General features: G+C 38.7%; 1 protein-coding gene across 45 annotated transcripts in view; it reads left to right on the top strand.

The window, feature by feature from the left end:
* PPP1R12B (protein phosphatase 1 regulatory subunit 12B) overlaps positions 1–13473 on the top strand; it is a 247708-nt gene that overhangs the window by 32944 nt on the left and 201291 nt on the right. The window lies entirely within an intron of this gene.

Below are 13473 nucleotides of genomic sequence, written 5' to 3' on the forward strand. Positions count from 1 at the left end.
CAGCTATATACAGTTCAACCACATGTGCAGATTTATATAGGCACCAACACAAGATACAGCAGGAAATTTTTAAGATTGGTTCAAGAGATTCTCCTGCCTCAGCCTCCCAAGTAGCGGGGATTACAGGCACCTGCCACGATGCCTGGATAATTTTTGTATTTTTTGTAGAGACAGCATTTCACTACATTGGCCACGCTGGTCTTGAACTTCTAACCTCAAGTGATCTGCCTGCTGCAGCCTCCCAAAGTGCTGGGATTACAGGCGTGAGCCACCACGCCCAGTCCCTGATTTTGATATCATACTAGAGTTATTTAAGGTGTCCCTGTGGAAGAAACTGGGTGAAGGACACACCGAACGTCTCTATATAGTAATTTCCTATAAATACACAATTATTTTCAAAGTTGTTTTAAATTCATTCTGTTGATTTAGATTATGTAACTTTTTTTTTTTAGGAAACAAATTTCCAACTTGGAAAGTTTGGAAAACAAAGCATATTATGTTGGAGGAAATTAATTTCTTTGAGAGCTTTAAAAAATTGACTGTGGCTGGACACGGTGGCTCACGTCTTATAATCCCAGCACTTTGGGCGCCTGATGGGGGTGGATCATTTGAAGCCAGGAGTTCAAGACCAGCCTGGGCAACATGGCAAAACCCTGTCTGTACTAAAAATAAAAATGTTAGCTGGGTGTGGTGGTATGCACCTATAATCCTAGCTACTCGAGAGGCTGAGGCAGGAGAATATCTTGAACACTGGAGCCAGAGGTTACAGTGAGCAAAGATTGTGGCACTGCACTCCAGCCTGGGGACACAGTAAGACTCTGTCTCAAAAAAAAAAAGTTGACGGTGAGATGTGTATCAAAAATCCAAGAGTACTTTATAACATTATTATTTAATAGTGATATCAATGAAGTTTAAATCTTGTTGATCCATCAAATTATTTAGACTGGTTTCATTATATAGAGATAGTTATAGAACAAAAACAAATTGTCATTATATTCTCTTCATCCAGGACAAATAACTAAAAAATTTCAAGTCAATTAAAAAAAGTTTCCAATTCATATTTTAAGAACTGCATAGTCTAACAGACTGCCTTAGGGTTTGGATTTTTGATGTGAGGAAGCCCTAATGCTTTTTACAGTTCCATCTTATTAAACTAAGAAGTCCTATGAGATATTGTTTAACTGTGCCCTGTTGACCAATTTCATATAAGGTTTATGAAAATCAGCTTAAGAGATAGACCGGCCAGGCACGGTGGCTCACGCCTGTAATCCCAGCACTTTGAGAGGCCGAGGCAGGCGGATCACGAGGTCAGGAGATTGAGACCATCCTGGCTAACACGGTGAAACCCCGTCTCTACTAAAAATACAAAAAAATTAGCCGGGCGTCGTGCTGGCAGGCACCTGTAGTCCCAGCTATTCGGGAGGCTGAGACAGGAGAATGGTGTGAACCCGGGAAGCGGAGCTTGCAGTGAGCAGTTTGCACCACTGCACTCCAGCCTGGGAGATAGAGCAAGACTACCTCTCCAAAAAAAAAAAAAAAAAAGACCATTAGCAATACAGTTGAATATATCTTCATATTTTTTACTTCATAGGAATGTATTCCTAAATATTTTATAATATTGTCTTACATTTTTGTGATCTATAAATGGCATCATATTCTATTTATCCTTTTGCTATGTGCTTTTTAAAATTTCCCATATGGTCAGGCGCGGTGGCTCATGCTTGTAATCCCAGCACTTTGGGAGGCTGAGGTGGGGAGATCACTTGAGATCAGGAGTTAAAGACCAGCCTGGCCAACATGGCTAAACTCTGTCTCTATTAAAAATACAAAAATTAACTGGGTGTGGTGGCACGTGCCTGTAATCACAGCTATTTGGGAGGCTAAGGCACGAGAATTGCTTGAACTTGGGAGGTGGAGGTTGCAGGGAGCCGAGATCCCACTGCTGCACTCCAGCCTGGGCAACAGAACAAGACTCTGTCTCGAAAAAAAAAGATATAATCTAAATTATATTTGTTAAGATGTATTTCTTTTGATATATACTGCACCTGTTCATTTATCTTCACATTGATACATGTAACAATAATTTATTTTTTATATTGTCCTGTAGTAGCCCAGTGTATGACTATACCAAAGTTTCTTTTCTTACTGATGGACATGTAAGTTTCTAGGATGTTGTTGCTTGCTTGCTTTTCTTTTGGTTTGCTTTTAATACATAATGTTGAAATAAAAATGGACAATAACAAATAATGGTGAGGGCATGAAAAAATTGGAGCCTCATACATTGCTGATGGGATTGTAAAATGGTACAGCCACTTTGGTACACAGTCTAGCAGTTCTTCAAAATGTTAAGTATAAGAATTAACATTTGACCCATCAGTTCTGCTCCCAGGTATATATCCAAAATAATTGAAAACATATGTCCACATAAAAACTTGTACATCAGTGTTCATGGCAGCATTATTCACAATAACCGAAAGGTGGAAACAGCCCAAATGTCCATCAACTGATGAATGAATATGCAAAATGTGATATAGCTATAAAATGAAATATTTTTCAGCCATAAAAAGGAATTGAATTACTGATATATACTACAACTTGGATAGACGGTGAAAACGTTATGCTAAGTGAAAGAAGTCAGACACAACAGGCTACATATTATATGATTTCACTTATATGAACTGTCTAGAAAAGACAAATCCACAGAAATAGAAAGTAAATCAGTGGTTGTTAAGGGCTTGGAAGGGGTGGATGGAAAGTGATTGCTAATGGAACAGGTTTTCTCTTTGGAGAGATGAAAATGTCCTGAAATTGGTTAGGATGATGGTTGCATAATTCTGTGAATGTATTAAAAACCATTGAATTGTACACTTTCAAAAGGTGAATTTTATGGTATGTTGATGACATCTCAATGAAGATGTTATAAAAGACTACTAAAAAATTTATAGTGCTACTGTGAGTATTCTTATACATGGTTTCATGTGTAAATGTGTTAGAATTTTCCTAGGGTTTATGTGAAAGATTAAACATTTGTGCATCTTCACTGGATAAGTGATGTTCAAAGTGATTGGCTATGCCAGTGTACACTTCCTCTAACTGTGTAGGAAAGCTCCCATTGTTCTACATTTCCACTTACAATTGCTGTTGTCATATTTTTATATCACTAATTTCTCAGATTAAAACTGATATAATTCTTTAATTGATTACTCTCAAACAATGCCAAGAGTGCGATACTATTTGCAAATGGCTCTTGATTATTGCTGTGTGGATTTCCTGGTGATGAGCTGCAAAATATCAAGTCCCAAGTAATGTATTGGTTTATATTTGGGGTTTGTGCATGACCAACTTCATATAAGGTTTATGAAAATCAGGGAAAGATTGGGCAGGTCTGTTACAGAAAATCTTCCTTAGCATCTCAGACAATTACATCTGAACAATTTATGCTTAGACTGTTCAGTTTGTATATTATTTAGACTGTTTACATCTTTTACCATCTCTCTCAATAGTTTCTTCTTCATGCAGCAGTTCTTTTTTCCCAGTGGCTTCTTCTTAGTTGAGGAAGTGTTGTGTTCTCTACTAGATGTTTTAAAAAGAAATGTCTAAATTCAACTTCAGATTCAACATCTGGAAAAAAAATTCATTCAAATAGCACCAGCAAACACCATAAAAATCTTATGACATAAACTCATTAGTAAAATAAAAGCATTCATTTTAGTTGTTGTTTCTCGAGGTTTTTAGGGTATTAAAATCTATTGGAAATTGTCCTAGACTCTTTGGGGCTGAGATCAGTATAGAATAATACAGCTGGAAGCTACCCTAGTGATCAACCCTATCATTTTTACAGATCAAAAAACCTGAGGTTCAGGAAGGTAAAGTGATTTATGCAAGGGCTCACAGCTAAATCTATTTCAGTCATACAATAACTGTCACATTTTCCTTTGTCTTATTATTATGGATTAAATGTTTAGTCCAAGAGGGAGTGTGTGTGTGTGTGTGTGTGTGTGTGTGTGTGTGTGTGTGTGTGTGTTTGGGGGTTTTTTTTGTTTTGTTTTGGTTTTTAGTAAGGATTTTATTCAAAAGGTTTACTGTAAGGGATGAAGGGACAATTATAATAAGGTGATTGCTGTAACCATGAGATTTGCAAGTGCCTCAAGAGCTATTTTTCTTTTCTTTTCTTTTTTTTTTTTTTGAGACGGAGTCTCGCTCTGTTGCCCAGGCTGGAGTGCAGTGGTGCAATCTTGGCTCACTGCAAGCTCCGCCTCCTGGGTTTATACCATTCTCCTGCCTCAGCCTCCCAAGTAGCTGGGACTACAGGCACCTGCCACCACGCCTGGCTAATTTTTTGTATTTTCAGTAGAGATAGGGTTTCACCATGTTAGCCAGGATGGTCTTGATCTCCTGACCTCATGATCTGCCCACCTTGGCCTCCCAAAGCGCTAGCATTACAGGCGTGAGCCACTGCGCCCAGCTGCTCAAGAACTATTTTTCTATAGTAAAAAATACATGTGTAACTTCAGAATGTAAATGTAAATTTGAATACTTATGATGAGTGTCTGTGTATTTAATATGTTCTGTTGATTTTCTTTGACATTTGGCAAATTTAAGGCACTAAATAATAGTGAATGGCTGAAGTACTATGGTATTTAACACTTTGACAGAGTTTTTTTTGGGGGGTGGGTAGTATATTTATCCTACTGCTGTTTGATTTTTATAATATGCTAGTCTTCATGAAGGCCATTTTCATAAGAATATATTTAGGTATATTTTCGCCTAAGGACTTTGCCAAACTGCAGTTAAAAGAATGGAATTACACAACTTTTCATGGTATCCTATTATTTTACAGAAAGGAATGGAGAAGTGAAATAAGAGTAAGTTAGGGGATAAGAACATTTTAGAAGAGCTTTTGTTCATTGCTAGTCCTAACTTAGTCTAGTGACTAAGAAGATGTAACTATTGATGTTCATATTTGCATGCAGTTACTGATTTTGTGTCAGAAAGTCTTCTGGTACTTGCTGTGGTCTTTCCAGTGCTGTTAAGCTGGAAGAATGACTTTGCTCTTGGCCTTTACCATAGCCTTTGAAAACAAAGTATTACGTTATTTTAAGCCTTTGAGTTTTTGCCATTCAGCCTTAAATTGGCGTACTCTGTCAACCATGTCAGTGTGGCATATCAACAAGACTAACTGTGCTCCAGAAAATGGGCTGGGTTAGTACAAGTTATGTAGAAGGTTTCACTGAGTTCTAAAATTTTACAGAGCAAGAAAGGTGAAACTTAGTCTCCAAAACATACGGGGATCATCTCTGCTTAGTCTTAATTAAGTGAAGACTTTGGCACCCTAAAAGCCTAAGGAGTGAGGTCTCTGTTGGTATACTGCTATTTCAGGTTCATTTGAATTAATCTCTGAGGTTGTTAACTAGATAGCTGTAACTCCAAATAGACAACTTAAACATGCCAGCTAGCTATCTGACTACTCCTTAAACTTGGCTTCATTTTAATGTTTCAGTGGTACAAGGTTTTTTTTTGTTTTTTTTTTTTTGCTGATTCTCTTAAGGTAGAAAAGGATTATTTAATGATTTATTAAAAGGTCAATAATTACACTATTCAAAAACAAACTCCAAATTTGATCCCTTTCTGGCTATCCCTTCAGATTTGACTGTTGTGATCTTATAGGTCACATTCCACTGGGTGAGAAGGCAGTTTTCTATAATAGATGCACTAGAAGTTTAATCTAGTGTTATAGGGTAATTCTGAATAGCAGATTTGGGAAAGATAGGAGTGTTGTCACTTTACCTTTAAAGCAAGTCTTTAATTTGCCGTGTGTCACACAATAAGAATATATGCAAGTTAGTTGTGGAATTAACACATAGTTATGGGATAAACTAGCCATTATTTAAAAGCAGAATAATTCTAAGGTAAATGAAATTTCAGAAAAAAATTTATATAAATTTAATTTGAGTCAATACAAAATAGTTTTTGAAACCATCATTTGGAATATAATAGGTATACATTTAAGAATGTAATGAGAAAGAAGATCCTGTTCATAGAAGCAGAAAAAAAAAACACAAAAAACAAAATCATTAGCAGTAAACCCAGGAAGAAACATGTAAGACTTTTTTTTTTTTTTTGAACTTGAGTCTTACTCTGTTGCCCAGGCTAAAGGGCAGTGGCGCAATCTCGGCTCACTGCAAGCCTCCTGGGTTCAAGTGATTCTCCTGCCTCAGCCTCCCAACTAGTTGATACTACCGGCACACGCCACCACTAATTTTTGTATTTTAGTAGAGACGGGGCTAATTTTCATATTTTTAGTAGAGATGAGGTTTCACCATGTTGGCCAGGCTGGTCTCAAACTCCTGACATCAAGTCATCCACCCACCTTGGCCTCCCAAAGTGCTGGGATTATAGGAGTAAGCCACCACACCCAGCTTATAAAACTTGCAGGAAGAAAATATAATACTTTATTATAAAGAACATGAAAGAAGGCCTAAATAAGTGGAGCTACTGATAGAAATAGTATTGTATCATCTCTCTTAATATTGATCTAGTAGTACTACAATAGTAACTACCTCATAGAATTGTTAGGATTAATATATGAAAGATCTTAAAACAGTTTCTGACACTTAGTAGGCTCCATAGTGTTTGCTATTATTGTTTTTATTATAAAATCCATGTAACTCTAGTCAAAATTTCTGTGGAAAAATTTGGCAAGCTCATCCTGAATTTCATGTGAAAGAATTCATCTGCAGAAATAGTCAAGAAAATCCCTCAAAGTTCAATGAGGTAGGTTTTGACCTACCAGATGTCAAAATATAGTTAAGTAATTAAAATGCTATAGTATTGATAGAGGGATAGATAAATAGATAAATGAAAGAAATAGAAACTCCGGAAACAGACTCAGTTATAGATGGGAATTTAATTTTGATAATGGTGCCATTTCAAATTAATGGGATAAAAATTGTGTTAGGAAAGTTGGCTCTCTACTTGGGGAAAAAAATTATACCCCCTAACTCTCACCATCTGCAAAAGTAAGTTCCAAGGAATCAAATAGTTAATATAATTTTTAGAAGAAATATAGGTGAATAATTTTATAACTAGTAAGCAAGGAAGAGGTGGAAGGGAGAAGGCTTCCTGAGTAAAATGAAACTCAGAACTTTTCTATGACAAAAAACATCCTAAAAAAAAGTTGAAAGACAAATGACAGACTAGGAAAAAGATTTTGTGATCAAGGATTAATATCCAGAGTAATGAGCTCTTTATAAAACAATTTAAAAAATTTAACTGGCCGGGCGCGGTGGCTCCCGCCTGTATTACCAGCACCTTGGGAGGCCGAGGCGGGCGAATCACGAGGTCAGGAGATCGAGACCATCTGGGCTAACACGGTGAAACCCCATCTCTACTAAAAATACAAAAAATTAGCCGGGCGTGGTGGCGGATGCCTGTAGTCCCAGCTACTTGGGAGACTGAGGCAGGAGAATGGCGTGAACCCAGGAGGCTGAGCTTGCAGTGAATGGAGATTGCGCCACTGCACTCCAGCCTGGGCGACAGAGCAAGACTCCGTCTCATAAAAAAAATAAAAAATAAAAATTAACCGTTTGAAAAAAAAAATGAGGAAAGGCTATGAATGGGAAGTAGTTTATGTGGTTAATAAACATATGAGATAATATCCACATGGAAGGCCAGGCGAGGTGGCTAACGTCTGTAATCCCAGCACTTTGGGAGGCTGAGGCGGGAAATCACTAGGGCAGGAGTTGGAGACTGGCCTGGCCAACATAGTGAAATCCCGTCTCTACTAAAAATACAAAAATTAGCTGAGACTGAGTAGTCCCAGCTACTCAGGAGGCTGAGGCAGGAGAATTGCTTAAGCCCGGGAAGTGGAGGTTACAGTGAGCCAAGATCGCTCTACTGCACTCCAGCCTGGGCAACAGAGCAGGACTCTGTCTCAAAAAAAAAAAAAAAAAAAAAAAAAATCCACATGGAATTGCCAGGGACCCAGAATAGCCAAGACAATCCTGAAAAGAAGAACAGTGTAGGAATACTCACACTTCCTGATTTTAAAACTTACTACAAAACAATGGTAACCAAGGGTAACCAAGACAGTGTGGTATTGGCAGATAGGTAGACATGTACATCAATGGAATAGAATTGAGATTCTAGAAATAAACCCATGCAACTATGGTCAACTGATACAGGACAAAGGTACCAAGACCATTCACTGGGGAAATACAAAAATTAACTCAAAATAGATCAAAGACCTAAATGTAAAAGCTAAAGCTATAAATCTCTTAGATGAAAACATAGCGGTAATGTTTTTCATGACCTCGCATTGATTAATTGATGGAATTTTACTGATGAGCTATCAAATTGGATCCATGACCTCAGATTTAGCAAAAGATTCTTAGATATGTCACCATAGCATGAGCAACAAAAGAAAAAATAATTTGAATTTATAAAAATTAAAAGCTTTATTTATTTATTTTTAAGAGGCAGGGTCTCACTCTCTTGCCCAGGCTGGAGTGCAGTGGTGCGATCATGGCCCACTGCAACCTCAAACTCCTGGGCTCTAGTGATCTTCTAACCATAACCTCCCAAGTAACAAGGACTGCAGGTGTGTGACATCACACCCAGCCTTTTTTTTTTTTTTTTTTTTTTTTGAGACGGAGTCTCGCTCTGTCGCCCAGGCTGGAGTGCAGTGGCCGGATCTCAGCTCACTGCAAGCTCCGCCTCCCGGGTTCACGCCATTCTCCTGCCTCAGCCTCCAGAGTAGCTGGGACTACAGGCACCCGCCACCTCGCCCGGCTAGTTTTTTGTATTTTTTAGTAGAGACGGGGTTTCACCGTGTTAGCCAGGATGGTCTCAATCTCCTGACCTTGTGATCCGCCCGTCTCGGCCTCCCAAAGTGCTGGGATTACAGGCTTGAGCCACCGCGCCCGGCTCTTTTTTTTTTTTTTTTTCTTTGGAGATGGGTTTTGCTTTGGAGCTCAGGCTGGTCTCAACGTCTTGGCCTCAACTGATCCTCCCACTTCAGCCTCCCAAAGTGTTGGGATTACGGGCATAAGCCACCACCACTCCTGGCCTAAAAGCTTTAAAATACTTGAAAGGACACTATCGAGAAAGCAGGTAGATCACTTGAGTCCTGGAGTTCAAGACGAGCTTGGGGCAATATAGCAGGACATCATCTCTACAAACAATTTGAAAAATTAGCCAGGCATAGAGGCACACACCTGTAATCCCAGCTGCTCTAGAGGTTCAGGTGGGAGGATCATTTGGACCTGGAAGCATCACTTGCAGTGAGTTGAGATCGTACCACTGCACTCCAGCCTGGGTGACAGAGTGAGACCTTGTCTCAAAAAAAAAAAAAAAGTGATAAGACAACCCACAGAGTGAGAGATGTTTGCAAGTTATATATCTTGTAAATGACTTGTATCTAGAATATATAAAGAACTTTAATAATAAATAAATAAACTTTATAATAATAATAATAAGACAAAATATCCCAAAATGGACAAATAATCTAAATAGACATGCCTCCAAGGAAGATACACAAATGACCAATAAACACCTGAAAAGATATTCAACATCAATTGTCATCAGCGAAATGCAATGAAAACCATAATGAGATACCACTTTGTAACCACTAGGATGACTAGAACCAAAAAGTCAAATAATGACAAGTATTGGTGAAGGTGTGGTGAAATTGGAGCTCTCATATACTACTGGTAAAAATGTAAGATGGGGCAGCTGCTGAAAAACAGTCTGGCGGTTCCTCAGACAATTAAGCATAGAGTTACCGTATGATCCAACAATTCTACTCCTCGGTACACCCAAGATAAATGAAAACATATGTCCATACCAGCAATTGTACTCCTAGGTGTACTGAAGATAAATGAAAACACATATCCATACAAAAACTTACACAAAAATGTTATGGCAGCATTATTCATAATAACCAAAGGTGGACACAACCCAAATATTCATCAACTTATGGATAATCAAAATGTATATCCATACAATGGAATATTATTTAGCCATAAAAAGGAATGAAATACTGATTCATGCTACAGTTTGGATGAACCTTGAAAACATATGCTAAGAGAAGTCAGTCACAAAAGTCTACATATTATATGATTCTATTTATGTGAAAGTCCAGAATAGGGAAATCTCTTGGAGTGGGAAAGTAGGTTGGTGGTTGCTGAGGGATAGGAGAAGGGAGGATAAGAGGGTAAGGAGCAACAGCTAGAGGATACAGGACTTCTTTTTTTTTCTTTCTTTCTTTTTTTTTTTTTGAGACAGGGTCTCACTCTGTCTCCCAGGCTGGACTGCAATGGTGTAATCTTGTCTCACTCCAACCTCCACCTCCTGGGCTCAAGTGATGCTCCCACCTGAGACTCCCAAGTGACTGGGACTACAGGTCCACACCACACCTGGCTAATTTCTAATTTTTTGTATTTTTGCTAGAGACAGGGTGTCACCATGCTTCTCAGGCTGGTCTCAAACTCCTGAGCTCAAGTGATCCATCTGCCTTGGCCTCCCATAGGTGCTGGGATTACAGGTGTGAGCCACTGTGCCTGACCCCAGGGCTTCTTTTTGAGATGATGGCAATTTTCTAAAATTGACTGTGGTGATGGTTTCACTTATCTATGACTATAATTAAAAAAAAAAAAAAAGTACCTTTGAAATTATATTTTTTAAATTTAATTAATTAATTTATTTTTCCAAAGACAGTGTATCTCTTTGTTGCCTAGGCTGGAGTGCACTGGTGCGATCTCAACTCACTGCAACCTCCACCTTTCGGGTTAGAGTGATTCTCATGCCTCAGCCTCCCAAGGGCCTGGGACTACAGGCATATACCACCAAGCCTGGCCAATTTTTTTGTATTTTTAGTAGAGACAGGGTTTTGCCATGTTGGCCAGGGTGGTCTCGAATTCCTGACCTCAAGTGATCTACCTGCCTTGATCTCCCAAAGTGCTGCGATTACAAGAGTGAGCCACTGTGTCCAGCCTGAAATTATATACTTTAAATGGACAAGTTGTGTGGTATGTGAATTATATCTCAGTAAAGCTGTTTTAACATTTAAAAAAATTTCAAAACACATGAGAAACTTCTCAGATTTCACTGTTAATTAGCAAAATGCAAATTGAAACACTCGTGTTTTTCTTTTGTTGTTGTTCAATTCTTTAACAGAAATTTAAAAATTAGTTCTTTTTTTTTCCTTGAACCAAAAGAATTAGTTCTTTCAAGCATAGATATTGATATGGAATTGGGGAAATGGGTACACTTAACTGTCTTGTAAAAGGGCAAAGCCTTTTCAGAAGGCAGTTTGGCAGAATTTATAAAAATATATGCAGATAATTTGGCTCCTAAGTTTTACTTCTTTCCTTATTCTAGCACATGTACAGAAAGGTGTATGTACAGAAATGTTCTTTTATTGCTTGTTTATAGTAAAAAAAAAATTAGGAAAAACCTAAATTTATATAAATGGGGGAATGGTTAGATATTCACAGTATGGAAATCTTTTGCTGTTATGAACAGAAGAGGTAGACCCAGGTCTGGGCATGATGGCTCACTCCTGTAATCCCAACACTTTGGGAGGCCAAGGCAGGAGGATTACCTAAGGCCAGGAGTTTCAGACCAGTCTGGGAAACATAGCACGACCCTGTCTCTAAAAAATAAATAAATAAAAATCAAAAGAGGACCTACATAAACCTGTATTAACACTACACAAGAACATTCTATAAGAATATTGTAAATAGAAAGAAAAACTCACTGAAGTACATGTAATATGTCCCCATTTACACTTTTAAAAATTCTGGAAGATGGCCAGGTGTGGTGGCACACACCTGTAATCCCAGCACTTTGGGAGGCTGAGGCGGGCGGATCACGAGGTCAGATCGAGACCATCCTGGCTAACACGGTGAAACCCCATCTCTACTAAAAATACAAAAAAATTAGCCGGGCATGGTGGCATTGAGATCGCACCACTGCCAAGATCGCACCAGCCGAGATCGCAGCCGAGATCATGCCACTGCACTCCAACCTGGGCGACAGAGCAAGACTCCATCTCAAAAAAAGAAAAAAAAAATTCTGAAAGATATATGAAAAGTACATGTAAGCACATAAGTATCTAGACAGTATATTAGCAGGATATATACCAAATTGTAGTTAGATTTTATTTTATTTTCTCTTAACAATAAAAATATACTCTGTGTTACTAGATTACTTTAAGAAAATCAATTTGGGGCTGAGCACAGTGGCTCATGCCTGCAATCCGAGCACTTTGGGAGGCTGAGGCGGGCAGATCACCTGAGGTTGGGAGATCAAGACCAGCCTGACCAACATGGAGAAACCCCATCTCTACCAAAAATACAAAATTAGCCAGGCATGGTGGCACATGCCTATAATCCCAGCTACTCAGGAGGCTGAGGCAGGAAAATCACTTGAACCTGTGAGGTGGAGGTTGCGGAGAGCCGAGACTGCACCATTGCACTCCAGCCTGGGTAACAAGAGTGAAGCTCTTGTCTCAAAAAAAAAATTAAAAAAAAAAAAAAAGAAGGAAGAAGAGAAGAGAAGAGAATCAATTTGGGCTGGGCCCAGTGGCTAATGCCTATAATCCCAGCACTTTGGGAGACTGAGGTGGGTGGATCACCTGAGGTCAGTAATTCAAGACCAGCCTGGCCAACATGGTGAAACTCCATCTCTACTAAAAATACAAAAATTAGCTGGGTGTGGTGGTGGGTGCCTGTAATCCCAGCTATTTGGGAGGCTGAGGCATGAGAGTCACTTAGACCCGGGAGGCAGAGGTTGCACTGAGCTGAGATGATGCTACTGCACTCCAGCCTGGGCAACAAAGTGAGACTCTGTCTCAAAAAAAAAAAAAAAAAAAAAGAAAGAAAGAAAGAAAAATTAATTTGAAGAAAAAGGCTACAGTATACCTGATAGTGGATGGAGCTTTGGTTTGGAAGTTAGAAACCCACAGCGTTAGTTCTGCTATTGTCATAGACTTAAGCCCTCTCAAGTGGTTTAGGTTTCATTTGTCTCACATAACTGAGTGTTAGGAAGTAGTATTAGGACCATGTTGTTCCCCATTGTCACTTCCTGAGCATTATTTCCTATACCGTCTTATAAAAATAAAATACTGCTGCTCCTTTGATTTTCATGCCACATTTTAACCCCCTCATTCATCAAAGACTTAGCTCACAACTTACTCTCCATCTCATTTTGCTATTAAATCATCCAACATTCACTTGGGTGACTGTTCCTGAAAATGTTTCTCATTTGGGTGATTTTTTCCCTCCACCTTGCTCTGTCACCCATTTCCACAGTTGTACCCATGACACAAATTTCACCTATATCTGCTGCTACTCTAATGCATCTGGCTTTTTGGCCATAATATGGAATTGCTAGTTCAATCACTGCTATTATAACCAGTTCTAATTGGGACTTCCAATTCTTTTTCCCATTTACTTCTTTAAAGGATCTATT

This window comes from Macaca mulatta, chromosome 1, assembly GCF_049350105.2.
Source record: "Macaca mulatta isolate MMU2019108-1 chromosome 1, T2T-MMU8v2.0, whole genome shotgun sequence".
NCBI classification, from domain to species: Eukaryota; Metazoa; Chordata; class Mammalia; order Primates; family Cercopithecidae; genus Macaca; species Macaca mulatta.